The sequence below is a fragment of the Petaurus breviceps genome, unplaced genomic scaffold (genome assembly GCF_028583685.1).
Source record: "Petaurus breviceps papuanus isolate PSGF00001 unplaced genomic scaffold, PetGlider_PUasm1.0 90537, whole genome shotgun sequence".
NCBI classification, from domain to species: Eukaryota; Metazoa; Chordata; class Mammalia; order Diprotodontia; family Petauridae; genus Petaurus; species Petaurus breviceps.
In genome coordinates, this window is record NW_027187271.1 from 675,230 (window position 1) to 688,884 (window position 13,655).

The following is a 13,655-nucleotide window of genomic DNA, read 5'->3' on the forward strand; positions in this document are numbered from 1 at the left end:
TATCTTTTCCCCCAAACTCAATTTTCCTTTGAATTGTTCTAATACAATTGAAAGGGAAGCAAGGTGGCATAGTGGATAAAGTACTAGTCCTGGAGTCAGGAGGACTCATTTTCCTGAGTTCAAATCTGGCCTCAGACATATACTAGCTGTGTGACCCTAGGCAAGTCACTTAACCCTGTTTGCCTCAGCTTCCTCACCTGTGAAATGAGCTGGAGAAAAAAATGGCAAACCATTCCAGTATCTTTGCCAAGGAAACCCCAAATGGGGTCACAGAGAGTGAGACATGATTGAAATGACTGAATAACAACAATAATACTATTAAGGGCATTACTATCCTTTCAAAGTTCCTGTGATAGGACCATTATCTATCTTCCTTACAACATGGGTTTGGCAAGATTTCCATTAAGGGTGATGAAGCCTGTGCTTCATTGTTCCAGGATGTGGGGGCAAGGCTCAAGCTATGCCTCTCTTCCATAGCTTTCTGTTGGCTATGTTGATAAGACTTCTTGATTATTTGGGGGCATAAAAGGTCCTACTTGTGTGGGTTTAGAGCCTTTTCAATTTGGTAGTTGTCCAAAGACATGTTAGGGCTAAAAAAACTCCTTGTGTTAACTGTTCAATGACCTACTAGTGCTTCATTTTGTCCCAATATAAAACCAGCAGGGCCGCCCCAACAAGCCCCCAGGATCACAACTTTGGAGCTATCTATCCTCAACTCTTCACTCCCATTCATCCCACATATCGGTTGCCAAATTTTGTTGTTTCTATCTCTCTCTCTCTCTCTCCATCCCCTTCTCTCCATATGTACATCTCATCTTCTCTTAACTAGGCTATTGTAGTAGCTTGTTATTTTATATTCCTAACTCAATATCTCTTTCCACTCCAATTCATCCACACATCTACCAGTTATGTTCTTAAAGCATAGATCTGACTGTGTCATTATTTACTCAATATACTCCAGTGGCTCCCTATTACTTCCATAATCAAATGTTTATTCCTCTTTCGTATTTAAAACACTTCACAATTTAGCCCTTTCCTACCTTTGTAGGCTTCTCATACGTCTCCCATCACTGTCCCTTTGCATTGGCTGTGCCCCATGCTTACACTGTGTTTTCTCCTTACCTCTGCCCTTTAGAATATCTGGTTTCTTTCAAGACTCATCTTAAGACTTATCTTCTATATCAGGGGTTCTTATCCAAAATTAAGAAACCAAGTCCAGAAATATGCGAGTCAACTGATATTTTACAATACAGGATACACTTTCTATGGGGTAAACTTCCCTCTTTCTTCTACAATAAGTTTTGATTCCTAAAATAATTAACTACTCTATAATATTTTGTACATCCAGTTAGCTTTATTACAGAGAAAACATACAAAGGAGAAATAACAATAAGATAGTACCCAGTAAGTGACTTAGCTATGAATAGACACAGCTTGTTGGTGCTTACACTGATTGAGGTTACAGTCTTATATCAAAAAAAATTTACTCTGGAGGACAGGGAGAGGTGGCTATTGACCCTCCACTTAAGCTTCCTACTCTCAGCAACACAACACACATTTATATATTGTTTTGCCTAGAGGAAAAAGAAAACGTTCATATAAAATACATGAATGTCATAGACTTAAGTGATCAAACATAATTAAAGAACTGTTATCACCTCATGGAAAATACTTATTAAGAATAAATTCATGCATGGTTCTGGGAAAAATGCCCTACACAGACAGGATGAAATGGAGCCTACATTTAAGGAGCTTATAGTTTGGGTTTGTAACCAAAAGCATATTATCTTGTATTAAACAAAGGGTGAAATAAACATTTTCATATTGATCATAATCATAAGATTGTACTTTGGTGTGGATGCTCTGCTAATAAGGTCTGAACTCTGACTAAACTTTTTTTTTACTTTTTTTTGAAAGGCTTTTATTTAAAAAAATTTTTTTTTAGTTTTCACCATTTGCTTCATAAGATTTTGAGTTCCAAATTTTCTCCCCATCCCAAGATGGCATACAATCTGATATCGGCTCTATATATACATTCACATTAAACATTTTCACATTAGTCATGTTGTAAGGAAGAATTAGAACCAACAGAAGAAACCACAAGGAAGAAGAAACCAAAAAAAAGGAGAGAGAGCAAATAGTATGCTTCAGTCTACATTCAGACTCCATAGTTCTTTTTCTGGATGTGGATAGCATTTTCCATCATGACTGACTAAACTTTTTAACACTTACAATATTAATAAGTTTCTAACAAGCATGAATTCTTTCATGTCCGACATGGTCTGTTTTCAACCTGAAGGGTTTCTCAGTTTCACCATATTAATGGGTTCCTCTGCAGTAGGAATTACATAAAATGCAATAAAATCTGAACTCCTCCAAGATTTTTCAATATTTATTAATTCATAAGTATTCTCTTTATCAGGAGTCAGCAAACTGTGGCCAGAGGGTCAAATCTGGCCCACTGCCTGTTTCTATAGAGTCAATAAACTTAGAATTTCTTTTTAAATTTAGCTCCCTGACCATACAAAAACAGGATTGGGCTGGACTTGACCCTCTGGCCATTCTTTGCCAATCCTTCTCAATATTATGAACATTCTGCTATCCACTAAGTCCTGTTTGATGGTTCTCTCACATTCATTTAGTCTCACCCTATTATGAAGTTTATGATGCTTAAGGTAAGCTATATGCCTATTAAAGGCTCTTCAACACATAACATTCATAGGATTTCTCTCCAGTAGGAATTATCTAATGTCTGATAAAATCTGAGCTACTTCTGAATGTTTTTCCACATTCTTTACATTCATTAGATTTATCTTCCTTTTGAATTCTCTGCTCTTCTAGTAAGGTCTGAGTCCTGATTAAAAGCTGGCTCACATTCATTAAATTTTTTTTTCCCAGCATGAATTCTCTGATGTTTAAGAAAAGCTGTTTTTCCACTGACAGTCTTTCTACATTCTTTACAATTGTAGGGTTTCTCTCCACTATGGATTCTCTGATGCTCTGTAAGAGGAAAACACTGCCTGAAGGCTTTCCCACATGCATTACATTTGTAGGATTTCTCCCCAGGGTGAATTCTGTTATGTGTAACCAGGTATGAACTCTGAACAAATGTCTGTCCACATTCATACCATTCAAAGGGTTTTTGTCCAGTATGAATTCTATGATGTATAATAAGATGTGAACCTTGGTTGAAGGCTTTTCTACATTGATTATACATACATAGGGCTTATCTCCACTGTGAATTCTTTGATGTAGAATGAGATCTGAGCTCCCTTTAGAGGCTTTCCCACATTCATTACACTCATAGGAATTCTCCACTGTGAATTCTCTGGTGTCTAATAAAATTAGAGCTCTGATTAAATGTTTTTCCACATTAATTATATACATAGGGTTTATTTCCTGTATGAATTCTCTGATGTATAACAAAATTTGAGCTCTGAAGAAAATCTTTTCCACATTCATTAAATAAATACTTTTTTTTTTCTTAAATGAATTCTTTGATGTAGATTAAGGTTTGAGTTCTGAACACTTTTCCATGGTATTTACACTGTGAATTTTCCGGTATCTATTAAATTCTGACTTCTCTTTGACAGATTGACCATGTCTTTCACAATTTTGGGTCTGATGAGGGATAGCTCCCAATAGGTTCAGCAGGAACTCTGATCTTATCTAAGACCAGAAAACCTGCAATGTCGTCTGGAAAGAATTCAAGGTCTCAGGCTTAATTGGAGTGAGAGCTGTAGAAGTTTATTTTTTATGCTTCTACAGAAGCAGAAGCAGGCAAGAGGCCTCAAGGGACCAGCAAGTGAGAGGGTGTAATGGGAATGTAAATTTTAAAGATCTTCCCTGCCCCTAGGCTTAAAGTGCACCAGGAGCCTGGGGTGGGAGGCTTGTTTTTCAGTAGATACTTTTTGATTGGCCAGTGGGTCCAAAAGGTTGTTTACATTCTCTGAGCCAGGAGAAGGCTATATAAGCCCTGATGTGAGGCTTTGTTTTGAGGGCTCACTTTGAGAAGTGTTTTGTGATTTGATCAGATGAAACTCTGGAAATCCGTTGTCCAGAGGCCCCCCCCCTTTGAAACCCAGATGTTGTTTGGTATGGATGTAATGGTTAGACAGTTTGCAAACTGTCTACTTGATCTGTTTCTCTGTCTTGATAATTCTGCCTGTATACTTTGAAGTTCAGGGTGCTGACCTCTTTCCCCTGAACTAGGTAAACAATACATATCTGACTGGTTAAAGTAAGCTTGTTAACCCATTTTGAGTTGCTTTTCTTTATCAAAGCAGATCCAAGAACCTGTATGGGCAGCCACCCTGAGGACGCTTGGGGTGCTTGCTGCTACAGAGGGGTATAGGCTTTTACTTTTAAAGGGTAGGGCTGCCATTGTCAGGACTGACTGGATGGATGTAAGGGATTTCAGTGCATAGATAAAGGTTGGGTCTGACTGAGAGGAACTTGTGACTTCAGTGCATAGATAGTTTAGATGAGATTTGGGCCACATTGGAGGAGACATGAGGATTTTACAGACAAATTGCTATTACAATTTTACAATGCAAACTGCAGTTACAATTGTACAAACTGGTTTTCCAAATTGATGTTACAGGCTGATGTTGCCAATTGGTTTTACAAAGATCCCAAGCACCCCATCAGGTCTCTCTATTATATTTACTTGCTGATACATAATAAGATTTGAACTCAGGTGACAGTTTCTCTGTCTCATTAGATTCCTGACCTTTATGTTTTAGAAAAATATGATTTTTGGCAATGAACTCTCTTTTCTGGGATGAAGTCTGTTTTAGTTCATCCTTTGAAGTGTCTATGTTATCTAATTTGTTTTCACTTTCACTGGCTTTGACTGACTCATATGTATGGGTAATGTGATTTTGAAGTCTTTCTGACATGACCTATGTAGATTCATCTCTAGAAATTTCCTGCTTTGCCTTCCATTCCTTCTTCTTACTTCTGTTCTCATAACCTGGAAAAAAAAAGAAAGAAAATATAAATGTCACCTCTTGTCTCTGCTAGGAGATACTAGAAATTTGTCAGCAATGAATCTGAATGCTCTCTAAAATGACTTGTTAACTTCAGGAATAACTGGATCAATTCATGGTGCCACCAATGGTCTTTCTGCATGTATTCAAACGTTGACTATTCCCATTTTTGGTCATATTTAGCAACATACTAATGCAAGGTGAAATCTCCAAGTTGTTTTAATTTGCAGCTCTCCTTATTACTAGTGACTTGGAGCAACCTAGCAATCTTTCACAATGGCAGGTCTAGAAATTTTTGTAGGGAGGTCAGTCACAACTATAGCAAGGTGGCTAAAACTCGATTCTCTCAGGATCTTAGGGGTAACCCCGGTGTGGGGGCAATACATTCCTAGTACCTGCCACTGTAGCTTAATCACTGTTTAGCTTAGCATGCTTAACTTTAGCTACTCTTGCCACTGTAACCTTATCAGTGTGCTTTCCATTCTCCCAAATTAGTTACAATGACACCATTAACTCTTAAACATAATATGTTTGGCAAAAACCAAGAATAATCAAAACATAACAGCCAATCCATGTATTTGGGTCACATTCTCCCACCAATCCACAAAGTGCCCATCAGAAGTTGGGGGTATGTATGTCTTGGGTTATTTTGTTGTTGTTTAGTCATTTTCAGTCATATCTGACAATTTGTGACCCCATTTGGGGTTTTCTTGGCACAGATATGGGAGTGGTTTGTCATTTCCTTCGCCAGCTCATTTTACAGATGAAGAAACTGAGGTAAACAGGGTTGAGTTGCTCAGTGTCACAAAGGTAGTCTGAGGTAAAATTTGAACTCAGGAAGATGAGTCTTATAGACTCCAAGCCTGGCACTCTATATACACTGTGCCCACCGCCTAGCTGCCCTCCAGAATGTCAAGAGTTTGGCTTGAATTAGCAGCAAGGGGGTGAGAATAAAAGAGACAAGTTTAACCTGGGAGGGGCCCCTTGTTCAGTGGAGCTGAAAAGTGGAGTAGCAGAGGCTAAGTGGAGATATATACAAAAATATTGAAAGTAGCACTTGCACTTTTTGCAAAGATCTAGAACCTAAGGAGGTAGTTATCAATTGCAAAATGACTGAACAAATCATGAATATAATAGAATATTATTCACCTGTAAGAAATATGGATTTCAGAAAATCCTTGGACTTGGGTGAACTGATTTAGAGTGAACAGAACCAGAAAAACAATTTTGTTTAGTAACAACACAAATGATTGAATGAATGAAAAAGCATTTATTAAGCACTTACTATGTGTCAGGCGTTGTGCCAAGTGCTAGCCTTACTGATGGGGGAGGGGGAGGGGTTTATGGGCGGTGCCATGGTTGTTTTGAATGAATATGTATAAGTTTGATGGGGTGATCACCATATAAGGCCATAAATGTAAAACTGCGATGTGATTGGCTCGGATTCGCTATATATTTTCTTGTGTGAGAGGGCGCTCTCTCTCTCTCTCTCCGCCATGTAACTGCTGAAGAATAAACCACCCCGCTTCACTCCTCCGCCTTCTGTCTGGTGTTTTTTCCCCGTGAGGGGCCGGTGACGACCGAAGACCCAGGATGGGTAAGTGAGAGGGCCGTGGGGCTAGTCGTCTAGATCTGTTGTGAGGGCAAACGCCCGCAACAGATTTTGGCACCCAACGTGGGGCTGACCCTTCGGGACGACTAGCTGGCGGACGGCCTGCTGGACGCAGCTGGTCTGCTCCAGTCGCCAGGCAGCCTCGAGGCCACTGTAGCCTCGGGAAGAGGACAGGATGGGAACAGGGCATAGTATCCCTGTATTTAGGTCGGAGGAGAAGGGGGTGATAGCAGCGCAACTTTATAAGCTCTGCGCCCAAAGGGGGGCAAAAATCCCCATTAAGACCTGTAGGGAGTTTATAGATAAGATCTGGGACATATGCCCTTGGGTCAGGCATGTCGGCATACAGGCCGATAGATGGAGAGTTGTGGGACAGCAGATGGCAGCTTTTGAGAATGGCTGCCCTGGTTCGCTGACACCCACCGATTTTTCGGTTTTTAAGATAGTGGACGCGGCATTGAATCCTTCCCCGATCGCCGCTTCCCGGTCCTTGGCCACACAGGTGGGCTCCTCATTAGCCGGGTCAGATTCAGAGTTAGAAAAAGGGAAGAATAAGGAATTGAAGGACCCAGGGGGCTTCGGTCAATATCCGTGGGAGGACTTAAGAGCTGTGGTAATGAATCAGGCGGCGGATAGTTCCGCTAGCAGTTCAGAAGGGGAAGATGAAGGTAAAAGGAGTGGGCGCCAAGAGGGCGCCCAGGGATCGAGGGAGAGAAGAAGGACCCGGAAGGGCACTCCCTCACGTAGGGAGAGGAGGGAAAGACGGGAGAACAAAGGGGAAACGGATGCAGGGGGCGTGCTCCCCGCTTCCGCGCCCTTTACCTCCGCCTTGCCACCAAGCACCTCCTGTTTGCCAGGCAATTACTGTCCTGCCCGGTCTTTCGCTGCTAGTTCCGCATATGTCGCCCCTCCCTGCCCTCCGCCCCCGCCTCCTCATTATGAGAAAAGGCGAGAGGAGAATATTTGTGAGGGAGAGGGGTTAATAAGGCGGAGCCTCCGTGTGGCGGCGGAGGCGGGCGCGGAGGTGGACTTCGCCTCTTGGGATGTCTATCCCATTTTCACTGATCCCCTTACGGGTCAGCGTACTCATTCTCCCATCCCATATAAGACACTGAAAGAGTTCAAAGAGGCGGTGACTAAGTATGGCCCTTCTTCACCTTATGTTAGGAGGCTACTTATGAACCTAGTGACCGCTCACCCCTGGACCCCGGGGGATTTTGACGAGCTAGCTATGTCCTGTCTAGACCCTGCTATGCATCTTGCCTTCCAGGCACAAGTGAAGAGGGAGGCCAGGCATTTGGCCCGACTTAGACCCGGCAGGGCCCCTCAAGACACTGAGCACTTAATTTGTGGCACTGGCCATTTTTCCAACCCGGCCGTGCAGGCAGCCTATAGGCAGTTAGAATTAGATGATGTCAAGGCCGCACACATAGCGGCCTGGGAGAAGGTTTCTGCCAAGGGTATGACAGGGGGCCCTAAATTAGTTGGCCTGAAACAAAGACCTGATCAGACCCCCCTTTCTTTTGTTAACCAAGTTCAGGAGACGGTCCATAGGACCCTAGGCAGCGGCCCTGGGATGGACATACTCATTAAGCAGTTGGTTAAGGAAGGCTTGCGCTCCAGGGAGGCAGCTGCGGTGGCATCCCTGCCATCGGAGGCCCCCTTGGAGGACGTCATAGATAAGTTAATGGACCTACCCCCGGAAAATCCTATTGCACAGTTGGTTTGCACTGCCCAGGATAGGGACCGCCAGCTTGTACAGGCGCTGGAAAAATTGACAGTCTCGAATACAGAGAGGGAACAGAGCCTCTTGGCGGCTATACAACAACTCAGCTCGTCAGCCCAGAAAGGTCCCGGCAGGCAGGCTTGTTTTCAATGTGGTCAATACGGCCATTATAAGGCCCAGTGCAAAGCCACCTCCAGGGGAACACCTCCTAAGTGTTTTAACTGTGGACGCCTTGGCCACATAGCGCGGTTTTGTCGCGCCAAGAATAAACAGGGCAGCGAACAAGCCCCTTTGGAGACCGGGGTCTCCCCCGGATCTCAACCGCAGGGAAACGGCGGGTGGAGGGGCCCAGCCGCAGGGCCCCTCCCCCATCCTCGTTAAGCGGCAATTATCCTCAGTTTGTAAGAGTCAGGGCCTCTCCTGGAAAACAACCCTCCATCTTTACACTTCCCCCTGGAGAGGCGATAACAGTCCCTGCCCATTTGCCTTTCCACCCAGCTGTAGTGACCGGCCTAGAAGGCTCTCCTGACTTTGAGGTCCCCACCCAAGTAGCAGAGGATATGGAGGCAATGTTGACCCTGTTTAATCCACACTGCACCCCCGTCTCCATACGGGCTGATCAGATCATTGCTAAGGCGTTTCCCTTCGGCCCCTCATCCCAGCATCCTTGCCAATTGAATTGGGCTCGTTCCATCACTTTGAACCGTCCCACTTTGATTATTCATGTTGAGACTTATCCGATCTTAGGGATCATTGATACGGGGGCTGATTGTTCAGTCATTAATTTGGATCAGTGGAGGAAAGAATGGCCCTTGATGGTTGCATCCACGCCGGTCCAGGGAGTGGGGGGGAACAAGAAAGCTCAGAGATCGGCTCGTGCCCTCTCGTGGTCGGTGGATGATAATGCAGGCAGGTTCACTCCTTTGTGTCTCCCCGAGCTGCCTTATGCTTTGTGGGGGCGGGATGTCCTTGCACAAATGCAACTCTCCTTAGTAACCCCGGACTGCTTACCGGGAAATGGATAGGGACCACTCTCGATTTGAGCTTCGCCCCGAAATTGACCTGGACAAATAACCGCCCGGTCTGGGTTGAGCAGTGGCCCCTTAAAGCCGAGAAGCTCACTGCTTTACAAAAAATTGTTGGCTCCCTTTTGCAGGATGATAGGATTGAACCCTCCTTTAGCCCATATAATTTCCCAGTTTTTGTCATTAAGAAGAAATCAGGAAAATGGAGGATGCTCGTAGACCTCAGAGCTATAAATGCCTGTTTGCTCCCGATGGGCTCATTACAGCCTGGCTTACCTATGCCCGTAGCTATCCCCCAAAATTGGCATATCGCAGTCATTGATATCCAGGACTGCTTTTACAGCATTCCCCTGCACCCTGGGGACAGGGAGAAGTTTGCCTTTTCTGTACCCTCTATAAATTTCCAGGCTCCCTCTAAGAGGTTTCAGTTTAAGGTTCTGCCCCAAGGAATGGCTAATAGCCCTACCCTCTGCCAGTTCTATGTCGCCCAGATTTTGGAGCCAATTAGGGATCAATACAAAGAGTTCATAATTATCCATTACATGGATGATATTCTTGTTGCTGGCCCCACAGCTGGAGAGGTACAGGAATGCCTTTCCTTCATGATGCAGGCATTGGCTCAACAGAATTTTGTTATAGCTCCCGAGAAGGTACAGAGGCACCCCCACTATGAGTATTTGGGACACAGGATTACCGCTAGTACTGTTCAAAGGACCTTGCCTCCTATCAAATTGAGTGCTTATAAGACCTTGAATGACTTCCAGAGGCTGGTTGGCGCCTTCCAATGGATTAGAGCCACAGCCCCCTTGCCTGCCAGTGTGATGCAACCTTTGTATGAGCTGCTCCGAGGAGACTCTTCGCTGAGTTCCCCTAGGAGTTGGACCCCAGAGGCGGTTCAGGCAGTCGAGGAGGTTCTGAAGAGGGCCCAGACCACCTTGACTCGTTACATTCCCGGCTCTCCAGTTTATTTCCAAGTACTGAGTGACAGCGGCCCACAGTGGGGCTGCCTGTTCCAAAAGCAGGGATGTCTAGAGTGGTTATACCCAAAGGTGAGCAAGGCGTCCCTGGTGGATAAATGGGAGGCTTATTGCCTTTTTGCCCTTCAGGCTTTACATCGTTGTCGTTGCCTGTTTGGGTGCGACTTTGCCTTGAATTGCTCCATTTCCCCGGAGCTTGCCATGACTTTAGCCCAGGAATCCCTGTCCTGGGCGACCCTTCTGACTTCGGTGAGGACTTGTAAGGTCTCTCGCCCTGCTTTGCTCCGTATGTTTGCCTCTTTGGAGCTGAGACCCCCTATACCGGTGGTGTCTGGCGTGCCCGTGCAGGGCCCTAATGTTTTTACTGATGCAACAAAGGACCGCCGCGCAGTAATTCATGATCCGAGTGTTCCCCACACCTGGCTTTTCAATACTCCATATACATCCACCCAAAAGAATGAGCTGTTTGCTGTGCAACAAGCCCTTCGGCTATATGCTGATGTTCCTTTTAATTTGATTACAGACAGCCAATATTGCGCCCTCATGCTGCCCCGCCTCCCTTCCGCGTATATTTCTCCGCGCACTGCGGTCTTGAGGCTCCTTCAAGAGGTTCAGGAGCTTCTTCATCTTAGGCGCCACCCTCTTTATGTGCTGCATGTTCGGTCGCACATTACTGCTGTGGGTCCCATTTACTCTGGGAACTCACAAGCGGACCAGGCCCTCCACGCAGTTAGCCTTTCCCCACCCTCTCTCCCCCCGAAAGATTCCCCTGCACAGTTGGCACATGCTAAGTTCCATATCTCAGCTCGGTCTCTTAGGGCTCTTTATGGTGTGCCGAAGAGCGAGGCCAGACTTATTGTCCGGTCATGTATTGTGTGTGCCCCCTTCCGCCCTCGCATTAAGGAGGACGCATTTAACCCCCGAGGTACTGCCCCCAATGAGCTTTGGCAAATGGATGTTACACATCTTGGCTCTAAGTTTATCCATGTTTGTGTTGATACCTTCTCATCTTTTGTCTTTGCTTCCCTGCAGCCTCGTGAGTCAACCAGAGCTGTTATTGCCCATCTCTATGAAATGATTTCTATCCTAGGAGTGCCATTAGCCTTAAAGACTGATAATGGCCCGGCATATACTTCCAAGGCCTTTGCCTTGTTCTGTACTGAATTTTCTATTCAACATGCTACAGGCCTCCCCTACAACCCTACCGGGCAAGCCCTTGTTGAACGGGCAAACCGTACACTTAAGACCGTCCTGTTTAAACAAAAAGGGGGAATATGCAGGTCGGTCACTCGTCAAGAGTTGGCCCAGGTTGTCTTTACCTTAAATTTCCTGCAAGTTAGAGATGACGGCACCACTGCCGCCATGAGGTTCTGGAGCACCTCCGGTGAGAACACCACCTCTTCTCCATTGACCCTCCCCGCACCTAACCGGGCACTGCCCGGTTCCAGGGTAATGTGGCAGGATAAGGAGGGCCAATGGCACGGCCCTGTAAAAGTGGTTGGAAGAAGGCCCGGCCACCTTTCCTTTTTTCCAAATAATGACCCAACAGCGGTACAGCAATGGGTGCCCCTTCACAAAGTTAGGGATCTTGATTAAGGCACCACCCCGACAGGTTGGGGGGTGAGGAGAATTCTTGTTCTTCTTGTCTTTCAGATTGTCGACTCACCCTCCTCATTTTGGGTCTCCTTGCTGAGAATGCCGTGACGGAATTACGCTGGGGACTGCTTTCCACCTTCCCGAGACCCATGCCTGTGACTTCTTCGGCACAAGTTTTTCCTCGTTTATTTACAGTTAACAACACCCTTAAGCTCCCTGTTCTGCACCTCAACAATGACACTAGGCCGGTGGAAAGTGACAGGACAATATCATTTAATGGGACGTTATGTTTTCAAATCACACCCACAGTCGATCCGGAACTGTCACCATGTGTCGGGCTGTTTCCTCAGGAGGCTGTGTGGTCTGACCGCCTCAACTTTACAAGCAAGAAGATAAGACAATTAAGACTGGCTATTGCAGTGGTGAATTCCACCTCTGTCGATCCTGCCGTTCTCTCCGGACTGTCTAAGTGGCTGCATGATGTTACAACCTGGTTCTCACAGTGGGGAGGCTTAACCTCCTCCACCGTGGTGTTTGTTCTTGTAATTATTTTGCTTTTGTATTGTGTTTGCAAGCTACGGCACCGTCAGGATGGCTACATGCTTCTGACCCAACAGGCCCTTTTTACCCTCCAAGAGGGGGGAGATCCTCAGGTATGGTTCCAGGCCATGGAGGACGTGTGACACCTGGGGTAAGACGGGGGTGACTCCATGACGGGCAACTCCTCCCTCCTCGGCCGCCTAAGACAGGACCCAGGGTGTCGGTGTCCTAGGACGGGTAAGGTTCGAGTGAATCGGAGGTGACCTAAGCCAGAGGCCCCCGCACCGCACGTCAGAGTCCTTGGGACAGGACCCCTGAGTGGTAATGGGATTTTTCCGTGGTCCTTCGGGCAAGAAGCATGGTCACCTGTGTCGCCTGTAGCGAGAAGTTTAGCAGTTTGCATTGCCGATTCTTTTGGCATATAGAATTTTCGTTTGTTTTAAAGAAAAAGGGGGAGTTGATGGGGGAGGGGGAGGGGTTTATGGGCGGTGCCATGGTTGTTTTGAATGAATATGTATAAGTTTGATGGGGTGATCACCATATAAGGCCATAAATGTAAAACTGCGATGTGATTGGCTCGGATTCGCTATATATTTTCTTGTGTGAGAGGGCGCTCTCTCTCTCTCTCTCCGCCATGTAACTGCTGAAGAATAAACCACCCCGCTTCACTCCTCCGCCTTCTGTCTGGTGTTTTTTCCCCGTGAGGGGCCGGTGACGACCGAAGACCCAGGATGGGTAAGTGAGAGGGCCGTGGGGCTAGTCGTCTAGATCTGTTGTGAGGGCAAACGCCCGCAACACCTTAAAAACAGAAAAACAGAGATAATCCCTGCTTCCAAGGAGTTCAGAAGACAGAAATCCAACAGAAGAGGTCCTAGTGGTCTGATGCAAGATCAACAGCACTGGCATCACCAGCAAGTGAAGACACAGATTTTTCTTCCTTTACATCTGTGGCCTGGATGGAAATATGAGGGACACATGCGTCCAGGAGAGGATGTAGAATTGGTGGACAAGAGACTGAATTCCAAGGAAATGAAGATAGGGACAAAGTTGAGGTTGTCCCAGACCTTGAAAACAGTAAGCATGACCTCATCATCATTTAAACCACAACAGTGTGATACAAGACCAGGGCCAGCAAGAAAACAACCAGAGAGGAAAAACTCCTCCTTGTTATAAAAGTGGGATAGGGAG

General features: G+C 45.6%; 1 pseudogene; it reads right to left on the reverse strand.

Annotated features, from left to right (window-relative positions):
• Window positions 1–1,893: 1,893 nt before the first annotated feature.
• LOC138142254 (zinc finger protein 594-like) lies at window positions 1,894–8,280 on the reverse strand (annotated as a pseudogene).
• Window positions 8,281–13,655: the final 5,375 nt, after the last annotated feature.